General features: G+C 39.3%; 1 protein-coding gene across 7 annotated transcripts in view; it reads right to left on the bottom strand.

Moving 5' to 3' along the window:
* The window catches only part of LOC105471332 (CCR4-NOT transcription complex subunit 4), a 143,307-nt gene that overhangs the window by 81,454 nt on the left and 35,968 nt on the right, over positions 1–25,885 (bottom strand). The window contains exon 2 of one of the 7 annotated variants that reach the window (XM_011723772.3): positions 8,351–8,452. The exons of the other annotated variants lie outside the window; for them this stretch is intronic. The gene's annotated coding sequence lies outside the window, so the exon portion shown is untranslated. The remainder of the gene's footprint in view (positions 1–8,350; positions 8,453–25,885) is intronic. 7 annotated transcript variants of the gene reach the window in all.

The raw sequence follows: 25,885 nt of genomic DNA, 5'->3' as shown, positions 1-25,885 counted from the left end.
AGGGTCCTGTTCAAAAGATATGTATAAGAATACATGAAAGGTTGGACGCAATGGCTCACACTCACAGTACTAGCACTTTGGGAGGCTGAGGCAGGCAGATCGATTGAGCCCAGGGGTTCCAGACCAGCCTGGGCAACATGATGAAACCCCATGTCTACAAAAATTCGCCAGGCATGGTAGTGCACACTGTAGTCTTAGCTACTCAGGAGGCCGAGGTGGGAGGATCACCTGAGCCAGGAGGGAGAGGCTGCAGTGAGCCATGATGTGGCACTGCTGCGCTCCAGCCTAGGCGACACAGTGAAACTCTGTTTCAAAAAACAATAATACACGAGAATGTAAGGCAGTACAGCCACTACAGAAAATAGTTTGGTGGTTGCAAAACTTAGAATCAGCATATGACCCAGCAATTTCACTCCTAGGTGTATACTAAAAGAACTGAAAGGACTTGAACAGATACTTGTGCACCAGTGTTCCTAACAGTATTCTTGACAATAGCCAAAAAATGGGAAGTAATCCAAGTGTCCATCAATGGAGGGATACACAAAATGTGGTATCTCCATACCATGGAATATTAGAATATATTCAGTCATAAAAGGAATCAAATTCTGATACATGCTACAACATAAATGAACCCTGAAAACACTATGCTTTAAGTGAAATAAGCCAGTAACAAGAAGACAAATATTTTATGTTTTCACTTTTGGTTTCTAGTTTTTGAGACAGGGTCTCACTCTGTCACCCAAGCTACAGTGCAGTGAGTGGTGGGATCATAGCTCACTGCAGCCTCGCCTCAAACTTCTGGGCTTTATAAAGCAAATCCTCCCACCCCAGCCACCTGAGTAGCTGGAACCACAGGCGTGTGCCACCACACCCGGCTAATTTTTTAAATATCTGTATAGATGGGGTCTCCCTGCGTTGCAAAGGCTGGTCTTGCACTCTGAGCTCAAGTGATCCTCCCACCTCGGGCTCCCAAAGTGCTGAGATTACAGGCATGAGCCACCATGACCAGCCTGATCTCACTTTTATGAGGTATCTAGAATAGACAAATTCAAAGATACAGAAAGTGGAATCAAGGTTACTAGGGGGCTGGGGGAGAAGAATGGGGAGTTATTACTTAATTGTACAGAGTTTCCGTTTGAGATGATGAAAAAATTTCTGGAAACAGACAGTGGTGATGGTTATACAGCAAAGTGAATGTACTTAATGCCACTGAACTGCACATTTGAAAATGGTTAAAATGGTAAATGTTTATGTTCCATATATTTTGCCACAATAAAAAAGTCAAAAAAAGAAAAATATGGCTGGGTGCGGTGGCTCACGCCTGTAATCCCAGCACTTTGGGAGGCTGAGGCGGGTAGATCACGAGGTCAGGAGATCGAGACCATCCTGGCCAACACAGTGAAATCCCGTCTCTACTAAAAAATACAAAACAAAAAAAAAATTAGCCGAGCGTGGTGGCAGGCGCCTGTAGTCCCAGCTACACAGGAGGCTGAGGCAGGAGAATGGCGTGAACCTGGGAGGCGGAGGTTGCAGTGAGCCAAGATTGCACCACTGCACTCCGGCTTGGGCGACAGAGCGAGACTCTGTCTCAAAGAAAAAAAAAAAAACATACATGCAATATATACATAAAATTATAAACTATATATTTTTTCTAATTAGTCTGTTCCCACTAGAATGGAAACTTTAGGAGGGCAGAAATTACCTGGTGCATCACATTTATGACAGTATACCACACAGCTACAACATGGCTTCCAGTAAATACTAAGCATTCACACATTTGATGAATACGTAAAAGAATAAATTATTTGTTACATGTCTGTTGTAAATGACAACCTTCGAAAATAAGAAACAGCACTTTAAGTTGTCCATTGTTTCTGTTAGATACATTTCACAAAGCATGTTATTTGCATGAACTACACAAAGACAGAAAACAGACTAAACAGTAGCTATCAACAGTGTGCTAAGTGAAAAAGTTTAAATATCAGCACTAATACTTAATTTCCCCTTTTAAATTAGGTGCCAAAGTACCAGCATATATCTACCATGAATATTCATATACTATAGAACTCAGGACTGTATTACCTTTAGGAAGCAAGAAAAGCTTACTTATGTTTCAGAAATCTATCTACCTAACTAACAACTTTTAAAAGCCTCTCTCATTAAAGGTTAAACTGCCGTTATACAGAAAAATCAACTATGTAGGACTGTTTACCTCTCTATCGCTTTGCTATTTATGTAGTAAAATATGTGTATTTTACTTTTCTAAGATTTAAATCAAAAGCAGCATACAAAGTATCTCATATAATTTAACATGTTCCCAGAGATAGCTGAGAATCTTTTCCCAAAGGAAGTGACTTCATGTGCAAGAGTGTGATGTTCAAGCCTAAAGGCAATATCAAACACAAGGTTGAGTGAAAGGCATTTTGGAAGAGATTCAAACTACAGGCTAAACTGTAGGTCAGCTAGTTTGCAGGTGAGAACCAGGGAATAAGACAGCTGGGATGCACCCCCCCGGTCTGAACAAATCGTATGTGCAATGACTTCAAGAGTTGTTTGGATCTGGCTAAGAAGCAATTTATGTCCTAGGGTATTGTTAAAGACAGCAGAGCAGCCAGAAATCAGTGGAGATAAAAAGCTGGGTGTGGTCAGAAAAAGAAACAGAAGAAAGCTCTGCCAAACACTGTCAGCCCAACACTGCCAGGTGCCATGAGGGCATACACAAGTCCGTGCCCCTAAGGAGCAACACCACAGGCTTAAACACTGCAAGGGGGAAACAGAAGTCACTAAAATAGGGAAAGAGAAGTCACTAAACAAATGAGCAAATAATTGTAACAAGCCCTGGAAACGAGCAGGGGGTTGAAAGATCAGTACCAAGAGTTGTTGCAATGTTATACAAGATGTTCAGTTTCCAACATAAAATTACAAGCCATGTAAAGAAATAGGAAAGTGCTGAGCACAGTGGCTCACGCCTGTAATCCCAGCACTTTGGGAGGCTGAGGTGAGCGGATCACGAGGTCAGGAGTTCGAGAACAACGTGGTAAACATGGTCAAACTCCATCTCTACCAAAAATACAAAAAATTAGCCAGGCGTGGTGGCTTGCGCCTGTAATCCCAGCTACTAGGGAGGCTGAGGCAGGAGAACTCCTTGAACCCAGGAGACAGAGCAATTCCATCTCAAAAAAAAAAAAAAAAAAAAAAAGAAAGAAGCAAAGAAACAGGAAAGTATAACCCATATACCAGAGAAAAATAAAGGCAAAAGCCACTACCTGCAAGAGCAACCAGAGGATGAATTTAACCGACTTCAAAAAGCCATTATAAATATGTCAAAAGAACTAAAGGATACCATAACTGCAGAAGGAAGGTATAATGACAGTATCACAACAAATAGACAATATCGATAAAGAGACATTATTAAAAAGAACCAAACGGAAATTCTGGAGTTGAACACTCAGTAGAAAAAATCACTAGAGGAGCTCAAAAGTACATTTGAACTGGCAGAAAAAAGAACTGGCAAACTTGAAGACAGACTGATAGAGATGATGCAATCCAAAGAATAGAGAGGAAAAAAAAAGAGTGAAAAAAATACAAAGCCTCAGACAAATATGAAACATCATTAAGCACATGAATGGGAGTAGTAAACGGACAGGAGAGAGAGGAAAAGGGAAAGAAAAACTATCTTAAGTAATAACGACTGTATAAAAATGAAGAACTACAGGTAACAACACAGATGAATCTCACAAACATAATTTGAGCAAAAACAGCAAGACAAAGTATACGATGCTGGTCATGTAAATTTCAACAAAGGAAACTATATTTTAGGGATGCACATAAAGGTAATAAAAGTCATGATAGTGAGTGCCTCTAAGGAAAGGGAGAGGATTTCAAATGGCAAGAGGTATATGGGAGGAGGAGGATTCTGAGGTACGTGAAATATTCTGCTTTTGACCTCGGAAGAGTCTACAAAGATATCCACTTTATAATGAAAATGTACATGTTTTACATGTTTCTGAATATATGTATATTTCCTTTTTCAAAGTTTTAAAAGAAAGAGATACTAGCTGCAAACTTCCAAGAATTGGTTAAAAGTAATCCCTAGACCCCGAAAGTACAACATACCCAAGTGGGATCAATAAGCCCACATCCAGACACAAAGTGGTAAAACTGCAGAACACTAGGCAACAAGAACCATAAAAGAAGCCATAAAGAAAGAACCCTTCACCCAATGGAATGATCATTAGAGTAACAGCAAGTAACAGCAAGGAAGCCAGAAGGCAGTGATGTATCTTCAAGATATGAAGAGAAAATTACTGTCAACCTACAACTGAGTGCACCTAGGAAATAACAACCCTGAAAAATGAGAGTAAAATTATAAAAAGACATTTCAAAGACAACTGAAAAGACTTTGATGTGGACTAGGTGTTAGACGATGTTAAGGAATTACTGCTAATTTCATTAGGAATGAGAATATTGTGGGTTTTTTTTTTTAACCTCTTCTCTAGGAGACACATTCTGAAGTATTTACAGACTTCATGATAGGATATTCCAGCAGGAAAGGAGACACAGAGAAGTAAAGAGACCCCTCTTTAAACATCAAATGATAAAATATCAATAACAGGAAACTGAGGAATGGAAATACTGGATTTCATCATAATATTTGTTCTACTTTCATGTATGCTTAAAAACTTTCATGATAAACAGCTAAAAATAGGCACAGTGGCCAACACGTGCAATCTCAGCTACTTGGGAAACTGAGGCAGAAGAATCACTTAAGCCCAGGAGTTCAAGGCCAGCCTGGGCAACATAGTAAGACCCTGACTCAAAAAGAGAAATGAGGCTAAATTAAAAATTAAATAAACAAAAACAGGCAATTTACCAGTAAAAGGCTTCCACTAATGAAACTTCTGAAGATGTTTTTTAAGAAGGAGGAAAATGATCCAGGAGGACAGTCAGAAATTGTTTTTTTCTGTTTGTTTGTTTGTGGAAGGGTCTCACTCTTTTCGCCCAGGCTGGCGTGCAGTGGCACGATCTCGGCTCACTGCAACCTCCGCCTCCTGGGTTCAAGGGATTCTCCTGCCTCAGCCTCCCAAGTAGCTGGGATTACAGGTACACACCACCACACCTGGCTAATTTTTGTATTTTTGGTAGAGACGGGGTTTCACCATGTTGAACAGGCTGTTCTCAAACTCCTGGCCTCAAGTGATCCGCCTGACTCAGCCTCCTAAAGTGCTGTGATTACAGGCGTGAGCCACTGTGCCCAGCCACAGTCAGAAATTGAAGGGATGGTAAAGAAAGATGTGATAAAAATGTGGGTAAACTGAATCACACATTTCTCTATAAAATAACAACAATGTCTAATTTGTTAGATTTAAAAAGGATAAAATGTCTGTTAGGAGGGGAGTGACATAAGATAAACTGCTCTAAGGTCCAACTTTAAGAGTAACATGAGGCCGGGCGCAGTGGCTCACGCCTGTAATCCCAGCACTTTGGGAGGCCAAGGCAGGCTGATCACGAGGTCAGGAGATCGAGACCATCCTGGCTAACTGGGTGAAACCCCGTCTCTACTAAAAATACAAAAAATTAGCCAGGTGTGGTGGGGGGCACCTGTAGTCCCAGCTACTCGGGAGGCTGAGGCAGGAGAATGGCGGGAACCCAGGAGGCGGAGCTTGCAGTGAGCGGAGATCGGGCCACTGCACTCCAGCCTGGGCGACAGAGCGAGACTCCCTCTCAAAAAAAAAAAAAAAAAAGAGTAACATGAATGGTTGGGAGGTCGAGGCATAAGAATAACTTGAACCCAGGAGGCAGAGGTTGCAGTGAGCTAAGATCACGCCACTGCACTCCAGCCTGGGTGACAAAGTGAGACTGACTCAAAAAGAAAAATAAGACCCTCCAAAAAAAGAAGGTAAAAAAAGAGTAACATGAATGGTAAAATTTCAAGGGTAATCACAAATCCTCTATGATCTACTAACCCCACCTCTGTATGACTGCCTTAGAGAAACAGTTGCACATCTGTATGAGTACAAGCAATTGCAGGAATGTTTTGCAATAGCAAAAAATTGGGACTCCCAATGTCTATCAATAGGAAAGGCTAAGTTACTGTATACCAATAAAATGAAATAAAGCAGTTTAAAGAACTAAATCTGGACATACTAACATACTGAATGAAAAGAAAACTAATTGTAGGTACTGTATAACAGCTGTGTTTTGTTTTGTCTTGTTCGTTTGTTTGAGACAATCTCATTCTGTACCCCAGGCTGGAATGCATGGTGTGATCTTGGCTCATTGCAACCTCTACCTCCCAGATTCAAGCGATTTTCATCCCTCAGATTCCCTAGTAGCTGGGATGCACCACCACACCTGGCTAATTTTTGTATATTTAATAGAAACAGGGTTTCGTCATGATAGACAGGCTGGTCTCGAACTCCTGGACTCAAGTGATCTGCCTGCCTTGACCACCTTAAAGTGCTGGAATTACAGGCATGAGCTACCACACCCAGCCAACTGTTTTTACACTAAAAAAGAAGTCATACATATTCTCTACATACGTACAGGATAAGCAAAACCTTAGGGGGAAAAATGACATATAAACTGATAATAGTGATTACCGTTAGGAAAATAAAGAAGGGAATGGGAGCAATCAGAAACCTGAACCTTATCTATGTGTTTTTGCAAAAAGACTATTCACGTATTTCTTCTATAATAGCAATTAATTTTTAAAAGATAAGTTTTTAAAGAGTATTAGACTTTTAATCCTTTAAGTGCAAAGACTGTGCCTATTTTATTCAACACTGTACCATAGACATATGCAAGTATTATATGCTCCCAAAACTGTACATAGAGTATCGCAGAGAGACGCATAAAAGAGTGATTCAGGCTGGGTGCAGTGGCTTGCAGCTGTAATCCCAGCACTTTGGGAGGCTGAGGACGGAGGATCACCTGAGGCTAGGAGTTCAAGACCAGCCTGGGCAACATAGCAAGACCCTATTAGTACAAAAAATAGCTGGGCATGGTGGAGAACACCTGTAGTGCCAGCTACTGTGGAGGCTGAGGCAGAAGGATCGCTTGAGACCAGGAGTTCAAGGCTGCAGTGAGCTATGATCATGTCACTACACCCTAGCCTGGGTGACAGAGTGAGAACCTGTCTCTAAAAGAGGAATAGTAATAAAAGAGTATATCAAAGGACATATAAGAAAATAGGGACAGGCATGGTGGCTCATGCTTGTCCCAGCACTTTGGGAGGCCAAGGCAGGTGGATCACCTGAGGTCAGGATATCGAGACCAGCCTGGCCAACATGGCAAAACCCTGTTTCTACTAAAAATACAAAAATTAGCCGGGTGTGGTGGCATGCACTTGTAATCCCAGCTACTCAGGAGGCTGAGGCAGGAGAACTGCTTGAACCTGGGAGGCAGAGGTTGCAGTGAGCTGAGATCGTACCACTGCACTCCAGCCTGGGCAACAAGAGCGAAACTCCATCTCAAAAAAAGAAAAAGAAAAGAAAATAGAGTGTCTGTCACTGAGTAGAGGGCTAGAGGTAGTTTGTTTTCTTTATTTTCCAATCTTTAGAAATGAACATTTATAATGAGAAAAACTATATTAAATTAGTTGAAATTTTAAGTATAACGGACAACAAAAAGGGACAATAGAGTGATTGATGAGATGAAAAACTTCTGAATGTATAATTAGAGATTAGCATCAGTATGTTTCCTATTAATTTAATGCTCTCTCAGGAGGAGGCTAGGAGTTTATGAAATTAAAGGCTACACCTGATGAAAGTGTTATTAATAGGTAAAATCAAATCTGCACAAAAATCAAAGCTGAGACTAATTAGTGTCCTAAATAATTCTCTACCACACTTGTGAAGGTTGTCAAGAAAAGGAATTGCCTATATCAATTTTATTTTCAACTGAAAAAAAAAACAGTTTTATTTGGGGGAAAAAGTATCTGATAGGGTATAACACCTTTAAAGTTTGTAAGGACTTATCCAGAAACCTAATTAAAACAAAAGGATCCAGGTATTACAAGCTTAAAACCCTTCTAGTCTGTCTGGACTCATAAATGAGTCTTTTTAGAGATACTTCTGTACATCAGTTTACAGTACAACACTAGTAACGGATAAAACAGAAAAAATTAATCCAAGGAGAAACACTAAACTGAAAATGAAGTGCGAGACTCAGTCTTAGTCAGTCAATGTTTTTTATAAGCTCACGTTTATTAGCCTGGTTAAATGCAACCACTTCTTTAGCCAAACTGTCATCTAGTCACTTAGATTCTACCACCTCCTAAATTCTAACCCCAGGTGGCATGCTGCTAATCTTATGTTCCTTGCCCACCAAGAGCTCCCTCTCAGTGTACCTGTCTCAAACTTCATTCAGGAACATCCTGTCACCACTTCTGTACTTCCACTTCATGGAAAGCAGTGATTCATATGGAAGTCCACCGTTTCGGTGTTTGGGTCTAGGTAGGGCATAAGGGGACATGGAGGAAGGGTACAGTAAGACAGAATTCATAAAGGAGTGCAGATAACAAGTATCTGGGTAAATAATGATTTTTAAATGAAAGAAAACGATTTTTGAAAATTTAAACAAAAGTAAAACAACCTTATGTATGAGTATTTTCCTGGAATTGTTTTTTATATATATTATATATAATATATAACATATATAAATATATAACATATATAGATACAAATATATATACACATATATATATATGCTGATACAGCAGCTCATGCCTGTAATCTCAGCACTTTGGAGGCCATGGCCAGTGGATCGCTTGAGCTCAGGAGTTCAAGACCAGTCTAGGCAATATGGTAAAACTCTATCTCTATAAAAAAATACATATATATATTTGATTTCTAGATATGCTACCATGCAGCCATCTGGGATAAAATTAAATAACAAATACTTTTAAGGGGCCTAAAATACAGAAATATGGCTATTAATTCTTCTTTAAAAGGAAGAAAAAATTTAATGTTTTAATGCTTGTTCCTCCCTAATCTCCATGTGTGCCTCACTTCTATTATGACTCAGTAAAGCCTAGAATGGTAACCGTTTTACACCATAAAACTAAAATAGTACAGTCAAGTGTCCTCTGGTCCACATACAACTAGTTCATTCCTGTTTCCAATAGAAAATGTTAACCAAATTACTATTACCATAGAAATCTCACAGAGAACGTATGTGTCAGAATGTTTTCAAGAATAAAACAAGGCCAGGTACAGCAACTCAAGCCTGTAATCCCAGCACTTTGGGAGGCCAAGGCAGGTGGATCGCTTGAGCTCAGGATTTCAAGACCAGCCTGGGCAATATGGTGAAACCCTATCTCTATAAAAATAAAAAACAAACAAATAAATTTTTAAAAAATTAGCCAGGCACGGTGCTGTGCACCTGTAGTCCCAGCTACTCAGGAGGCTGAGGCAGGAGAATCACTTGAGCCTGGGAAGTAGAGATTGCAGTGAGCCAAGATCATGCACTCCAGCCTGAGTGACAGGAGTAAAAGCCTGTCTCAAAGAAAAATAAAAAAAGTAAATAAGTAAAAATAAAAAGGAGCTTGAGACCAGCCTGGGCAACGTGGTGAAACTCCAATCTCTACAAAAAGTCCAATAATGAGCTGGGTGTGGTGGCATGTGCCTGTAGTCCCAGGGTGCTGAGGCATAAGAATCACTTGATCCGGGGAAGAGGAGGTTTTAGTGAGCCGAGATCATGCCACTTCACTCCAGCCTGTGTGACAGAGTGACAATGTCTCAAAATAAAATAAAATAAAATAAAACAAAACAAAACATTCTATAAACATAAAGGACCACTGATACACAACACTAGGTCCACTACAATTGTGGAAAACAAACTGGTCAGCCACAGTGGCTCATACTCGTAATCCCAGCACTTTGAGAGGCTGAGGCAGGAGGATTACATGAAGCCAGGAGACCAGCCTGGACTACAAAGCAAGGCCCCATGTGAAAAAAGGACAGCACAGGACAGGAAGAGAAAGAAATAATAGCCAGGTGAGTGGTGTGTGTCTGTAGTCCCAGCTACCTGGGAGGCTGAGGTGGGATGATCACTTGAGCCAAGGATTTCAAGGCTGCAGTGACCTAGGATCATACCACTGCACTCCAGCCTGGGGAAGAGAGCAAAATCCTGTTCTCCTAAAAAAAAGCTATGTGGGGGAAAAAAAGCTTTAAATTCACATAGCAATGCCAACCAATTCAACCAACTGAAAGGCTGTGCTTTGAATATAGAAAATAATGGTCAATACATATATGGGTGCTAGTTTTACTCATCTTGAAATTGCACATAAATATATTCTATACACATTTTAAAAACAATTTCAAAATAAAAGTCTAGCATCCAACTATGGACAAAGGAATTTATTTATTTTGCAACCAAAATGGTCTATTTAAATAAATATATACTTTAAATGACTTCAGGAAATTTAAGCCCATAGGTTTAAAAAAAAAAGACTAAGGCCAGGCACTGTGGCTCAGGCCTATAATCCTAGCATTTTGCGAGGCTGAGGCGGGCAGATCACTTGAGGCCAGGAGCTCAAGAACAGCCTGGCCAACATGGTGAAACCCCATCTCTACTAAAAATAAAAAATCAGCTGGGCGTGGTGGTGCATGCCTGTAGTCTCAACTATTTGGGAGGCGGAGGCACAAGGTGAACCTGTGAGGTGGAGGTTGCAGTGAGCCAAGATTGTGCCACTGCATTCCAGCCTGGGCAACAGAGCAAGACTGTCTCAAAAAAACAAAAAAAAAAAGACTAAAACATATAAGTGTGTAATATCTGAGAACAGGATATTCTGTTTACTGAACTGTGGGATGGAAACTCACTTACACCACTGCCATCTTAGAAAGTAAAACCCCCATTTAAAAATGTAACATTGACGAAAACAGAAGAGAATCTAGAGATTAGGAAACATTTTTGTGGAAGGGCGAAACAGTAAATATCTTATGCTTTACTGGCCATTCAAACTGTTAAAATTACTCAACTCTACTGCTTAAATGCAAAGGCAGTCACAGGCTATACACAAATGAGTAAGCATGGCTGTATTCCAATGAAACTATCTATGGACATTGAAAACTGAATTTCACTTAATTTTCTCATATTACAAAATACTGATTTTTTAAAATTATTTTTTCTACCATTCTCTCATGCCTCACAAAAACAAACAACAGGAAGGATTTCTGCAGTGGGATGCAGTTTACCAATCTCTGCTCTGGTCTAAACCAACAAGGAAACCTCATAACTGACCGTAAGTCTAAATCCTAGACCTCTTTCCAATCTTTTTCTCTTATACTTCTTCCTGAAGAAATCTTTTGACTACATATTGGGCAAACAGTTTCTCTCTATTCTAAGGATGTACTTGTACAAGCTGTGGTATATAATATGAAATATAATCACCCGTCAGTATCCTTGGAGGACTTGTTCCAGGACCTCCCCACCTTCTATGGATACAAAAATCAGAGGAAGCTCAAGTCCCTTATATAAAATGATTTACTATTTGCACATAACATACGCAATCCTCCCATTTATCTTAAATCATCTCTAGATTACTTATAATACTCAGTAAATGCTATATAAACAGTTACTGTAACAGAGTTTTTTATTTGTATTTTTTTATTGTCTCCGCCCCAGCCCCGAAAATTGTCCATCCATGGCTGGATGAATCCACAGATACACAAGGCCAACTGTATACACAGGGTTCAGTACTATCTGCGGTTTCAGGCAATCGCTGGGGGTCTTAGAACGTATCACCCATAGATAAGGGAGGACTACTGTGTAAGATGGGAAAAGAAGTAAAACTAGTCTTTATTTGCAGATTACATGATTTTGTACATAGAAACCCCAAAATAACAGAAAACTACTATAACTACTAATTTAGCAGGATCACTGGCTATAAAACCAATATACAAAAATCCACTGTATTTCGAAATACTAGCAACATGCAATGGAAACAAAGTAAAATCGTAATAACACTTAAACAGCATCAAATAAAACATCAAATATCAAGGAATAAATTTAATGAGATGTGAAACACATTTACATTAACCCACAAAATACTAGAGAGAGAAGAGAAAGAAGACTGGATGTTGGCGACAACAGGGAGCATACATTTGTAAAAAGTCAGTATTATCTAACTGTACTTCAGTAATACACAGTGAAAGGAAAGGACGGGAAGGGAAGGGAAGACAAAGGTAAAGAGAAATGGAAGGAAGAAATGTTATTTGAGGCTTAATTTTATGATCTGGCTAAGTCAAAATCTGTATCTGAAAGTAACACCAATGCATGCTTTTGTGGAAAGAAGTGTTCTCTATGATACACAATGTCTCACATTGTAAGGGATATACCTTAAAATAGTACTATTTCCTTTGGGTGACTAACAGAAATGTCATTATTACATGCTTAGCCTGTTTAAACTTTAATAATAATAAATTACTAGGACTTTGAGATAAGTTCTATTTTAATTTTTCCAAAAATTTGTAAGTTTCAATAGCGTTTCCAGGCTTCTAATACTATTTTACATAAAATACCTGTTCTCTTTGTGACTTAAAACTCTATTCAGATTAACTTTTCCATACCCAAAAGTAAATTATTTAACTTCATTGTAAAATAATTAGCAATAGGCCGGGCGCGGTGGCTCAAGCCTGTAATCACAGCACTTTGGGAGGCCGAGACGGGCGGATCACGAGGTCAGGAGATCGAGACCATCCTGGCGAACATGGTGAAACCCCGTCTCTACTAAAAAATACAAAAAACTAGCCGGGCGAGGTGGCGGGTGCCTGTAGTCCCAGCTACTCGGGAGGCTGAGGCAGGAGAATGGTGTGAACCCGGGAGGCAGAGCTTGCAGTGAGCCGAGATCCGGCCACTGCACTCCAGCTCGGGAGACAGAGCAAGACTCCGTCTCAAAAAAAAAAAAAAAAAATTAGCAATGAAATAAAAGCAACAATTAGAAAAAATATCTAAGTCGCCCAGGACTCCATACTCTAGTATATAAAGCTTTCTGTAACTCTACAGATATCAAGAGCATATGTATGTGCATGTGTTTGTGTGTGTTCTGTAAAGGATCTTACTGCATACAGTTCTGGAATTTGGGTCTCCCCCACTCTTAATGCAATCAACATTTTTCCTTTGTGTAAATCACAGGTTATGACTTTCAGTGAATATTATATTCTACTACACAGATGTCCTATCATTTATTTAACCAGTCTCCTGTTACTAAACATTTGTTTCGAAGTTTTTACTACTGTAAACAACATTGTAACAAACACTCCATGTGTGTTGATTTTCTTCATTTGTATTATTTTACCTATATAGACATACCTCGAAGATACTGTAGATTCAGTTCCAGGCACCTGCAATTACCACAATAAAGCAAGTCACACAAATTTTTTGGTTTCATGGTGCATATTAAAGGTATGTTTATACTGTAGTATATCGCATATGCAACAGCATTATGTCTAGAAAACAATGTATGCACCCTAATTTAAAAATACTGCTAAAAAATGCTAAGATCATCTGAGCCTTCAGACAGTCACAGTCTTTTTCCTCGTGGAGGGTATTGCCTTGATGTTGATGGCTGCTGACTGATCAGGGTGGTGGTTGCCAAAAGACGGAGCAGCTGTAGCAATTTCTTAAAAAAAGACAACAATAAAGTTTGCCAAACTTTCACGAAAGATTTCTCTGTAGCATGTAATACTGTTTGACAGCATTTTACCCACAGCAGAACCTCTTTCAAAATTCGAGGCAATCCTCTCGAACCCTGGCACTGCTTTGTCAAATAAGTTTATGAAATATTCTAAATCATTTGTTGTCATTTCAACAATATTCATAGCGTTTTCAGGAGAAGGTTCCATCTCTAAAAATCACTTTCTTTGCTCATTGTTAAGAGCCAACTTCTATCTGTTCGAATTTTATCACGAGATTGCGGCAATTCAGTCACATCTTCAGGCTCCACTTCTAATTCCAGTTATCTTGCTATTTCTACCATATCTGCAGTTACTTCCCACACTGAAGTCTTAAACCTCTCAAAGTCATCCATGAGAGATGAAATCAGCTTCTTCCAAACCCCTGCTAATGTTGACATCTTGACCTCCTCCCATCAAGCAGGGATGTTACTAATGGCTTCTAGAATGATGAATCCTTTCCAGAAGGTTTTCAATTTATTTTGCCCAGATCCACTGGAGGAATCACTATCTACAGTAACTATAGCCTTATGAACATTATATTTCTTAAATAAGATTATGTGAGACTCAAAATTACTCCTGGATCCATGGACTGCAGAATAGATGTTGTGTTAGCAGGCATGAAAACAACATTAATCTCCTTGTACATCTCCGTCAAAGCTCTCAGGTCACCAGGGCAATGCACAGTGATAGCCTGAAAGGAATCTTTTTTTCTGAGCACTAGGTCTCAACAGTGGGCTTAACATTCCCTAAACCACACTGTAAACAGATATGCTGTCAGTGAGGCTTTCTACCATTCTCTCATGACTCACAAAAACAAGCAGCAGGAAGGATTTCGTCAGTGGGACGCAGTTTACCAACCTCTGCTCTGATCTAAACCAACAAGGAAATCTCACAATTGACCATAAGTCTAAATCCTAGACCGCTTTCAAATCTTTTTCTCTTATACTTCTCCCTGAAGAAATCTTTTGACTATTAGGCAAATGGTTTCTCTCTATTCTAAGGATGTACTTTTACAAGCTGTGGTATACAACATGAAATATAATCATCCCTCGGTATCCTTGGAGGACTTGTTCCAGGACCTCCCCACCTTCTATGGATACAAAAATCAGAGGAAGCTCAAGTCCCTTATATAAAATGGTTGTTCCATTTACAGAGCATAGGCAGGGTAGATTTAGCATAACTCCTAAAGGCCCTGTGGTTTTCAGAATAATCCATGAGCACTGACTTCAACTTGAAGTCTCCAGCTGCATTAACCCCTAATAAGAGTCAGCCTACCCTTTGAAGCTTTGAAGCCAGGCACTGACTTCTCCTTTGTAATAATCAAAGTCCTAGAAGGCTGTTTCATCTACACTGAAAAATCTGTTTAGTGTGGCCATCTTCATCCATGATCTTAGCTAGATCTTCCAGACAAATGACTACAGTTTCTACATCAGCACTTGCTGTTTCACCTAGCACTTTTATGTTATGGAAATGACTTTCTTCCTTAAACATCATGAGCCAATCTCAGTTAGCTTCAAACTTCTGTAGCTTTCTCACTTCTCTCAGCTTTCATACAATGGAAGAGAGTTAGAGCCTCGCTCTGGATGTGAGTCAGAGCTTTGCTCTGGATTAGGCTGTGGTATTAAGAAAACTATGTGGCTGGTTTCATCTTCTAAGTAGACGACTCAGACTTTCTCCATGTCCACAATAAGGCTGTCTCGCTTTCTTATCATTCATGTGTTCACTGGAGCAGCACTTTCAATTTCCCTCAAGTTTTCCTTTGCATTCAGAACTTGGCTAATTTTTTGGTGCAAAAGCCCTACTTTTTGGCCTATCTCATGAGGCTTTTGACATGCCTTCTTCACTGAACTTAATCATTTCTAGCTTTTGATTTAAAGTGAGAGATGTGTGATTCTTTCCTTCATTTGAACACTTAGAAAATTAACTAATTTCAATATTGTTGTGTTTCAGGGAGTAGGGAGGACCCAGAGGGAGAGAAACAGCAATAGCCAGTCAGCAGAGCAGTCAGAACACACACAACATGTATCAATTAAGTTTGTCATTTTACACAGGTGCAGTTCCTGGCATCTCAAAACAGCTATAATAGTAACATCAAAGATCACTGGCCAGAGATCACCATGACAGATATAACAATCACTAAAAAGTTTTAAATATTGTGAGATTACCCAAATGTGACACCAAAACATGAAGTGAGTGTATGCTGCTGAAAAATGCCACTGACAGACTTGCTTGACACAGGGTTGCCACAAACCTTCAATTTGAAAAAAATGCAGTATCTATGAAGCACTTATTAAAGCAGTACACAATAAGGCAACTTATGCCTGTAATTCTGAATTGCCTGAAATGGTTCTATGTGACCATGTAGAGCTTCCTTCAGGATTCAACAAATTTTTTTCTGCAAGGGCCAGATTGTAGGTATTTCAGGCTATGTAGGCACATACGATCTCTGTTCTATATTCTTTGTTTTGTTTTTACAAACCTGTAAAAATGTAAAAACCATTTTTAGCTCATGGACTTCACAAAAAACAGTCCATGAATAGGATGGGGTCTGTAGGGCATAGTTTGCCCATAGTTTGCCAACACCTGGTATAGATCACATTCTACAAAGATCTGTGAAAGCAGAAAATTACCCCACAATTTTAGGTGATGTGTGCCAGTCACTGTATTTTTTTGAAAAGTCTAGTGTAATGATTCTTAGCTACATTTAAGAAATAAATTTCACGTATCTCCTTTTAATTCTCACCCCTACACAGACTAATCAAAATTTATAATTTAAATGTATATGAAGCCTAGTGTACAAAAAAGAAATGAGCAATTTTAAAGATGCTTATTACAATAAGTGGTTTTGCTAATGTTCATAACTTATCAACTACTTTTATCAAATATTCAGAAGATACTCCCTGAAAGGCTGCTCCTAACAAGCCCTGTATACCCAACTGTGGCTACATAATGACTCACAGCTACAGGAATAAATATCATCATCTAATTGTCCTTATCTCAGTTCACAGCCTGTCCCTGCTTTACCTATTAAACTTTCGAAATAACAAGCAGAGACCGGGCGCAGTGGCTCACACCTATAATCCCAACACTTTGGGAGGCCGAGGCAGGTGGATTACCTGAGGTCAGGAGTTCAACACCAGCCTGGTCAACATGGCAAAACCCCGTCTCTATTAAAAACGCAAACATTAGCCAGGCATGGTGGCGCATCCCTGTAATTCCAGCTACTCAGGAGGCTAAGGTGGGAGACTTGCTTGAACCCAGGAGGTGGAAGCTGCAGTGAGCTGAGATTGCACCACTGCACTCCAGCCTGTGCGACAGAGCGAGATCCGGTCCCAAAAAAATAAAATTAAACTAAAAAAGGAAATAAGCAGAGCAAATATAATAAAAATATTAAAAATTAACTTTGTCTTTTTTTACCAAGATGAAATTTCAGTAAAATATTTTTAACCACTTCAGCAACTCTTCTCTTTAAACAAGGATAAGAACCACGACAGTCCAGAGATTTATCAAAAGAAAGAATATCTGTCTTAAGAGTATATTCACTTTGGCCGGGCGCGGTGGCTCAAGCCTGTAATCCCAGCACTTTGGGAGGCCGAGACGGGCGGATCATGAGGTCAGGAGATCAAGACCATCCTGGCTAACACGGTGAAACCCCATCTCTACTAAAAAATACAAAAATCTAGCCGGGCGAGGTGGCGGACGCCTGTAGTCCCAGCTACTCGGGAGGATGAGGCAGGAGAATGGCGTAAACCTGGGAGGCAGAGCTTGCAGTGAGCTGAGATCCAGCCATTGCACTCCAGCCTGGGCAACAGAGCGAGACTCCGTCTCAAAAAAAAAAAAAAAAAAGAGTATATTCACTTTATATTTTCTATTCCCTTGTAAAAAAAAAAAAAAATAACTTGAAGCAAACAAAGTTTGAACAGAAGGATAAAGAAAAGGTAAAAAAAAAAAAAAAAAAGGAAAATGTTTAAAAGAGAAAACATAAAAGTAGACTTCACAGGTGTAGGTTGGAAGACTAACAGAGAATTCTACAACTTTTATAATATTACCAACTTCAGCGGAGTGTGGAGTGCTTCTAAAAAAAAAAATCTATGTTTTTAGTTCCTTTGGTTTCCAGTAATTGTGCTGGAACATTAGAACCAGCTTGGGAAGTTACAAAATGTAATTAACCCACCAGTTCTGCCCCCATATCCCTTGATCCAATCTCCTTATTCTGGTCTACTCTAAAAGGTCCACTTTTCAGTCATCCCATCTGCACTCTAAGAGAGAAGGGGGTAGGGGGGTCCAAGAGAAAAAAGAGATGAAAGGAATGAAATAATAAAAGACTGGAGGAGAGTTATCAACCGCATGTCACAAAGACCCTTCCTCTCATAGGAAACTCAATTCCTTCCTAATACTTCCTTACACTTTTGTCCATTGCTTCTGAAGATTTTCTTACTAATGAAGACCTCTAAACATGCAAATATTAAGCACATTCTGTATTTCAAGTAGATTCAAATTAGAAAGCATTAGAAAATAAGGTGTGTATAGCAGATCTAGGTTACAGTCTTGGATTCTTAAAATAACTAGTTTTGAGAAGTTGGTCAAGTCATAGGTTTCTATAGACCTGAGCTTCGGTCAGTAAAATGAAGAGACTGTATTAGATAAACCTCTAAGATCCGTCCCCATTCTAAAACTCTAAAAATGTAAAATGATTACATTAAACTTCTTGCAGTTAAGTGACATATTTTAAAGGGATTGAATAATGTGATAACCCTCAATCTTCTGCATATGGCTAGCCAGTTATCCCAGCACCATTTATTGGTTAGGCAATCTTTTCCCCATTACTTGTTTTTGTCAGCTTTGTCAAAGAACAAACGGCTGGAGATGTGCAGCCTTATTTCTGGGCCCTCTATTCTGTTCCACTGGTCTATGTGCCTGTTTTTGTACCAGTTTCATGCTGTTTTGGTTACTGTAGTCTTGTAGTATAGTTTGAAGTTGGGTAAAACAATGCTGGACCGCTTCCTTACACCATACACAAAAACTAACTCAAGATGGATTAAAGATTTAAATGTAAAACCCAAAACTATAAAACCCTGGAAGACAACCCAGGCAAATACCATCCTGGATGTAGGAACTGGCAAAGATTTCATGACAAAGACACCAAAAGCAATTGCAACAAAAGCAAAAATTGACAAGCAGGATCTAATTAAACTTCAGAGCTTCTGCACACCAAAAGAAACTATCAACAGAACAAACAGACAACCTACAGAATGGGAGAAAATATTTGTAAACTATGCATCTGACAAAGGTCTAATATCCAGCATCTATAAGAAACAAAAAAAAAATTACAAGAGAAAAACAAACAATCTCATTAAAAAGTGGGCAAAGGATACGAACAGACACTTCTCAAAGAAGACATACATGCCACCAACAAGCATATGAAAAAAAAAAAAAACCTCAGTATCATTGATCATTAGAGAAATGCAAATCAAAACCACAATGAGCTATCATCACACACCAATCAGAATGGCCATTAAAAAGTCAACACAGATGCTGGCAAGGTTACGAAGAAAAGGGAACACTTATATTGCGGGTGGGAATGTAAATTAGTTCAACCATTGTGGAAAGCAGTATGGCAATTCCTCAGAGCTGAAAGCAGAACTACCATTCAAACCAGCATTCCCATTACTGAGTATATACCCAGAGGAATATAAATCATTCTGCCATAAAGTCACATGCACACGAATGTTCACTGCAGCACTATTCACAACAGCAAACACATGGAATCAACCTAAATGCCCATCAATGACAGATTAAAGAAAATGTGGTACATATACACCATGGAATACTATGTAGCCATAAAAAAGAACAAGATCATGTTTTTTGTGGGAACATGGATGAAGTGGGAGGCTATTATTCTTAGCAAACTAACGCAGGAACAGAGAGCCAAATACTGCACATTCTCACTTATAAATGGGATCTACGTGATAAAAACTTATGAACACAAAAAAGGAAATGACAAACATGGCTCCACTTGAGGGGAAGTGGGGAGGGTGGAAGGAGGGAGAGGAGCAGACAAGATAACTATTGGGTCCCGGGCTTAATATCTGGGTGATATGACATGTGTTGACCTATGCAACAAACCTTATCATGTACCCCCAAACCTAAAAGTTTTTAAAAAACTGTGATAACCTACAATAGGAATAAAATAAAATGCTAATCAACATTCTATAATACTATTAAATTTAAAAAATAAAATTTAAAAATAAAAAATTTTATTCTAAAATTTGTTTGTCACCATTCTCAAGAAAACTGTTATTTAATAAAGCCCAATGTTTTGATATTTACTGCTAATAAATCGCTTTTAGTGTTTAGTAATGACTAGAAAAATCTAAAGATACTGCACAAAGAAGTTTTTCATAAGGTACAAGAAATACAGACTAAAGCTACTAATTTGAATTGGAAGAGAATCTGAATTAGAGTACTTCTTTGTATACACACTATTATTTATACATCAGATTGCTATTGATACACTAGATTATCACAGATAATTTGAAAGACAGCTGGGCTATTAAAGTAGATTTTTAATAAATCTGGTGTATTTCCTAAGCTGCTGCTCTCTGGTTTTAATAAATTAATTTTAAATAAAAGGACAGTGTTCACTGTTTTATTCATTTACATGTTTATATCTATATAAATATATAAAAATCTAATCACATACACATTTTAATGGAGTATTTTTTTCCATTCCTGTTAGATTGGATCTCCCCTTGGGATCTTCACCCACACCAGATATGAACATATACACGCTGACTGCCACTCCCACAACACACACTCACATTTTTGTATTTATGGCAGAGATCAGTAATTTATAATTATTCAGTACAAGTCCCCTCTTATCCAAGGGGAATACATTCCAAGATCCCCAATGGATGCCTGAAGTATGTAATACTTGATAATATACAACTATGTTACTGGTTTATATATTTACTATACTACACTTTTTATCATTATTTTAGAGTTTACTCCTTTCTACTAATGAAAAAAAGTTAACTGTAAAACAGCCTCAGGCGGGTCCTTAAGAAAATATTACAGAAGAAGGCACTGTTATCACAAATGACAGCTCCATGTTCAGTGGGACAAGACATGGAGGTGGAAAACAATGGTGATGATCCTGACCCTGCATAGGTGTGGGCTAATGTAAGCATGTGTGTGTATGTGTGTGTATTTAACAAAAAAGTTTGTTTTTGTTTTTGTTTTTAAATTAAAATAAGGCCAGGTATGGTGACTCACACCTGTAATCCCAGCACTTTGGGAGGCCAAGGCAGCTGCATCACTTGAACTACAAAAATTAGCTGGGCGTGGTGGCAAGTGCCTGTAATCCTAGCTACTCAGGAGGCTGAGGCAGGAGAATCGCTTGACCCTGGGAGGCAATTGTTGCAGTGAGCTAAGACTGTGCCACTACTCCAGCCCGGGTGACAAAGCGAGACTCCATCTCAAATAATAAATAAATAAATAAAAAATTAAAATAGACATAGCTTACAGAGTAACACTATAAAGAAAAATGTTTGAGGATATGTACAATGTGTGTTTTAAGTGAAGTGTTATTATAAAAGTTAAAACGTTTTAAAAATTAAAAAGTTTATAATGTAGACCATATATGGTGGCTCATGCCTGTAATCCCAGCACTTTGGGAGACTGAGGTGGGCAGATAATGTGAGATCAGGAGTTTGAGAACAACCTGGCCAACATGTCTCTACTAAAAATACAAAAATTAGCCAGGCGTGGTGGCATGCACCTGTAATCCCAGCTACTCAGGAGGCTGAAGCATGAGAATCGCTTGAACCAAAAACGGAGAGGTTGCAGTGAGCCAAGACGACACTACTGCACTCCATCCAGCCTGGGCAACACAGCAAGACTGTCTCAAAAAAAAAAAAAAAAAAAAAAAAAACCTTTATAATATAAAAATGTTAAAGCAAGCTAAGGTTAATTATTGAAGAAAATTTTTAATATAAATTTAGTGTAGCCTAACTGTACAGTGTTTACAATGTCTACAGTAGTGTACAGTAATGTCCTAGGCCTTCATATTCCCTCAACACTCACTGACTCATTCACAGCAACTTCCAGTCCTACAAGCTCGTTCATGGTAAATGCCCTAAACAGGTGTAGCATTTCTTAATCTTTTATACCATATTTTTACTATACCTTTTTCATGTTTAGATATGTATAATACACAAATACCATTGTGTTACAAATGCTTACAGTATTCACTCCAGCAATATACTGTACAACAGATTTGCAGCCTATGAGCATAGGCTATACCATATAGCCTAGGTGTACAGTAGGCTGTACCATCTAGGTTTGTGTAAGTACACTCCATGACATTCACACAATAACAAAATAATCTAACGATGCATTTTTCAGAACTAGCCATATTGTTAAGCAATGCGTAACTGTACATTTCCATTTCTAGGACAGAGCATTTCAGTTTTTAGTAATGTTTACTTTTATCTTTCACCATCTGTGTATTTTCCAGGAAACTGAAGTTTAACTCCTTTCAAAATGAAAGATACTATTAGGCACATACTATGTATCAGATATAATACTAGGCATTTATGATGATGATGATGATGTTGCTCAAGGAACAAATATTAATGATTAATAAATTTACTATGCACTCTGTCACCTTCATTCTATTTACGAAGGCAAATTTCAGGTTCTTCAAGGTTTCAAAATTTATCAACTATGGTCTAAACATAGCTATGCAAACTACTGTGCAAATCTGTCTATTCCATGCTGCCACTACTTTCCCCACCATCACTGTGAGTCAGCCTTCTTTAGTCAACAGTCTATGATATAAAGACATGAAATTTCTGGGGCCTGGCACAGTGGCTCATGCTTGTAATCCTGGTACTTTGGGGGGCTGAGATGAAAAAATTGCTTGAGGTCAGGAGTTCAAAACCAGCCTGGGCAATATAGCAGGACCCCCATCTCCACAAAAATAAAAAATAAATTAGCTGAGCATGGTGATGCGCATGTGTAGTTCCAGCTAGTTAAGAGATTGGAGCAAAAGGCTCCGAGCCCAGGGGTTTGAGGCTGCAGTGAGCTATGATCATGCCTGGTGACAGTACAAGACCCTGTCTCTAAAAAATTTTTTAATTAAAAAGAGACAGTTTAATTTAAGCACCAACTTCCTTGTTTGGTGATTTAATTTAAGCACACATTTTCATTTATTTCACAAATTTTAAAGTCATTTATTGGCTTACAAAAATAAAATATTATTACAGATCGACTAGGCACAGTGGCTCACATCTGTAATCCCAGCACTTTGGGAGGCCGAGATGGGCATGGATCACGAGGTCAGGAGATCGAGACCATTCTGGACAACACGGTGAAATCCCATCTCTACTAAAAATACAAAAAAACTAACCAGGCGTGGTGGCGAGCGGCTGTAGTCCCAGCTACTCGGGAGGCTGAGGCAGGAGAATGGCATGAACCCAGGAGGTGGAGCTTGCAGTGAACAGAGATCATGCCACGGCACTCCAGCCTGGGCAGCAGAGCAAGACTCCGTCTCAAAATAAATAAATAAACAAACAAATAAATAATATTTTAAAAAATAAATATTATTACAGATGACTTGATGTGTGCCTAAGGTCATACTTTGAATAGTTAATCTGTAGATTCTGGAAGCAAAGGAACAATACATTTCCCCACTCTCAGATAAGCCATGAAGAACTCTACCAAAAATTTCACACATCTTGGCCAGGCACGGTGGCTCACACCTGTAGTTCCAGCACTTTGGGAGGCTAAGGCAGGCAGGAGACCTGAGGTCAGGAGTTCGAGACCAGCCTGGCCAACATGGCAAAACCCTGTCTCTACTAAAAATACAAAAGTTAGCCAGGAGTGGTGGTGGCCACATGTAGTCCCAGGTACTCAGGAGCCTGAGACATGAGAATTGCTTGAACTCGGGAGGCAGAACTTGTAGTGAACCAAGTTCATTCTACTGCACTCCACTCTAGCCTGGGTGACAAGCAAGACTCTGTCTCAAAAAATAAAATAAAATAAAAATAATATTTTTACACATCTATTCCTTCCCTGGACTTTTGCTTAGAGTACCTATTGGTATATTTTCCACTTTCCCTTTATAGCAAATTAGCATGTAGTTCACTATATGTCAGAATAACTTCAAAACCTTATGCCTTACTCTTAATATTATACTTACTATCTTCCTTTTTAAATATTTACCTTCCATCCAAGGAAGGGTACAAAGAAAGAGAAGAGGATATGGGACCAAGGCCTGAGTAACTCCAACCTTTAGAGACTGTAATGGAGAAAGCAGCAGCATACGAAGACCACAGAAGGTTCTCAAGAAGGGTAGGAAAGAAGTCAGGGGTGTAATGGCAGTGAAGATTGAGAAAACTGAGCAAGTTTGACAAATAATCTGTCAGGAGGATAGATAATTATTGATGATAATAAAAGAGCAGGAGGTTTCAAGTATGATTCCCAGTATAACTCTGAGGGATGCCCAAGAACATCTGTTTATTCATCAAATTATTTACTGAGTATCTAGTATATAAATCAGGCACTTTTCTTTCTTTTTTTTTTTTTTGAGACAGAGTCTCGCTCTATCACCCAGACTGGAGTACAGTGGTGCGATCTGGGTTCACCGCAAGCTCCGCCTCCCAGGTTCACACCACTCTCCTGTCTCAGCCTCCTGAATAGCTGGGACTACACGCGCCTGCCACCACGCCCGGCTAATTTTTTTGTATTTTTTAGTAGAGACGGGGTTTCACCGTCTTAGCCAGGATGGTCTCAATCTCCTGACCTCGTGATCCACCCGCCTCAGCCTCCCAAAGTGCTGGAATTACAGGGGTAAGCCAAAGCGCCCCGCCTACATCAGGCACTTTTCTAAGCATAAGGATGTCTTTAGTGAACATATCTAGAGTTCAGAAGAGAGGTAAGAGCTGATGAAATACAAATTTTGGAATCAGACATATTTAGTATTTAAATATTTGAGAATGAATGATGCTTCCTGGACCTTCTCATTTATGTAAAACAAAAATTGTCTTTTTTTTTTTTTTTTTTTTTTTTTTTTGAGACGGAGTCTCACTCTGTCGCCCAGGCTGGAGTGCAGTGGCCGGATCTCAGCTCACTGCAAGCTCCGCCTCCCGGGTTCACGCCATTCTCCTGCCTCAGCCTCCTGAGTAGCTGGGACTACAGGCGTCCGCCACATCGCCCGGCTAGTTTTTTTGTATTTTTTTTTTTTTTAGTAGAGACGGGGTTTCACCATGTTAGCCAGGATGGTCTTGATCTCCTGACCTCATGATCCACCCGTCTCGGCCTCCCAAAGTGCTGGGATTACAGGCTTGAGACACCGCGCCCGGCCAAAAATTGTCTTTTTGTTTAAGCTAGTTTGGTCAAGTTTTATGTTCTTTGCAACAGAGTCCTAACTGACATATCCTCTTCACTGGATCTTCCTCCTTAAGCTTCACCTTCAACTCAGTCTTCAAAAAGCAGTCAGGCATAAAAATGTAATTTGATGATTTTATTCTCTGACATCACTTCCATAGCTTTTTTTATACTTGGGATAAAACCCTCCTTAATATGAACTATAAGGTCATTTACGGTATAGCCTTGACTTACCTCTCACCTCCATTCCCCTCTATCACTATGGTCCGGAGCAAAATAGTTTTCAACACATATTTTTCATATGGCCTAGCAAATCCAATTCTATATATTAACCCAAGAAAAATGAAAACATACATCCACAAAAGGGCTTATACATAAATGTTCATGAGCAGTTTTTTGTTGTTGGTAGTGGTGTGTGGGTTTGTTTTGTTTGTTTGTTTTCTGTTTGCTTGTTTTGTTTTGAGATGGAGTCTTGATCTGTCGCCGAGGCTGGAGTACAGTGGCACGATCTCAGCCCATTGCAACCTCCGCCTCCTAGGTTCAAGCAATTCTCCTGCCTGAACCTCCCGAGTAGCTGGGTCTACAGGTGTGTACCACCACGCCTGGCTAATTTTTTATATTTTTAGTAGAGCTGGGGTATCGCCATGTTGGTCAGGCTGGTCTCAAACTCCTGGCCTCAAGTGATCCACTCGCCTCAGCCTCCCAAAGTGCTGGGATTACAGGCGTGAGACACCGTGCCCAGCCTGGTGTTTTAATTTTTTGTGGGGGGGGCGGAACAGGGTCTCACTTTGTCACCCAGGCTGGAGAGCAGTGGT

The sequence above is a fragment of the Macaca nemestrina genome, chromosome 4 (genome assembly GCF_043159975.1).
Source record: "Macaca nemestrina isolate mMacNem1 chromosome 4, mMacNem.hap1, whole genome shotgun sequence".
NCBI classification, from domain to species: Eukaryota; Metazoa; Chordata; class Mammalia; order Primates; family Cercopithecidae; genus Macaca; species Macaca nemestrina.
The sequence above is the reverse complement of the archived record's forward strand: the minus strand, read 5'-3'. Positions and strand labels throughout refer to the sequence as shown.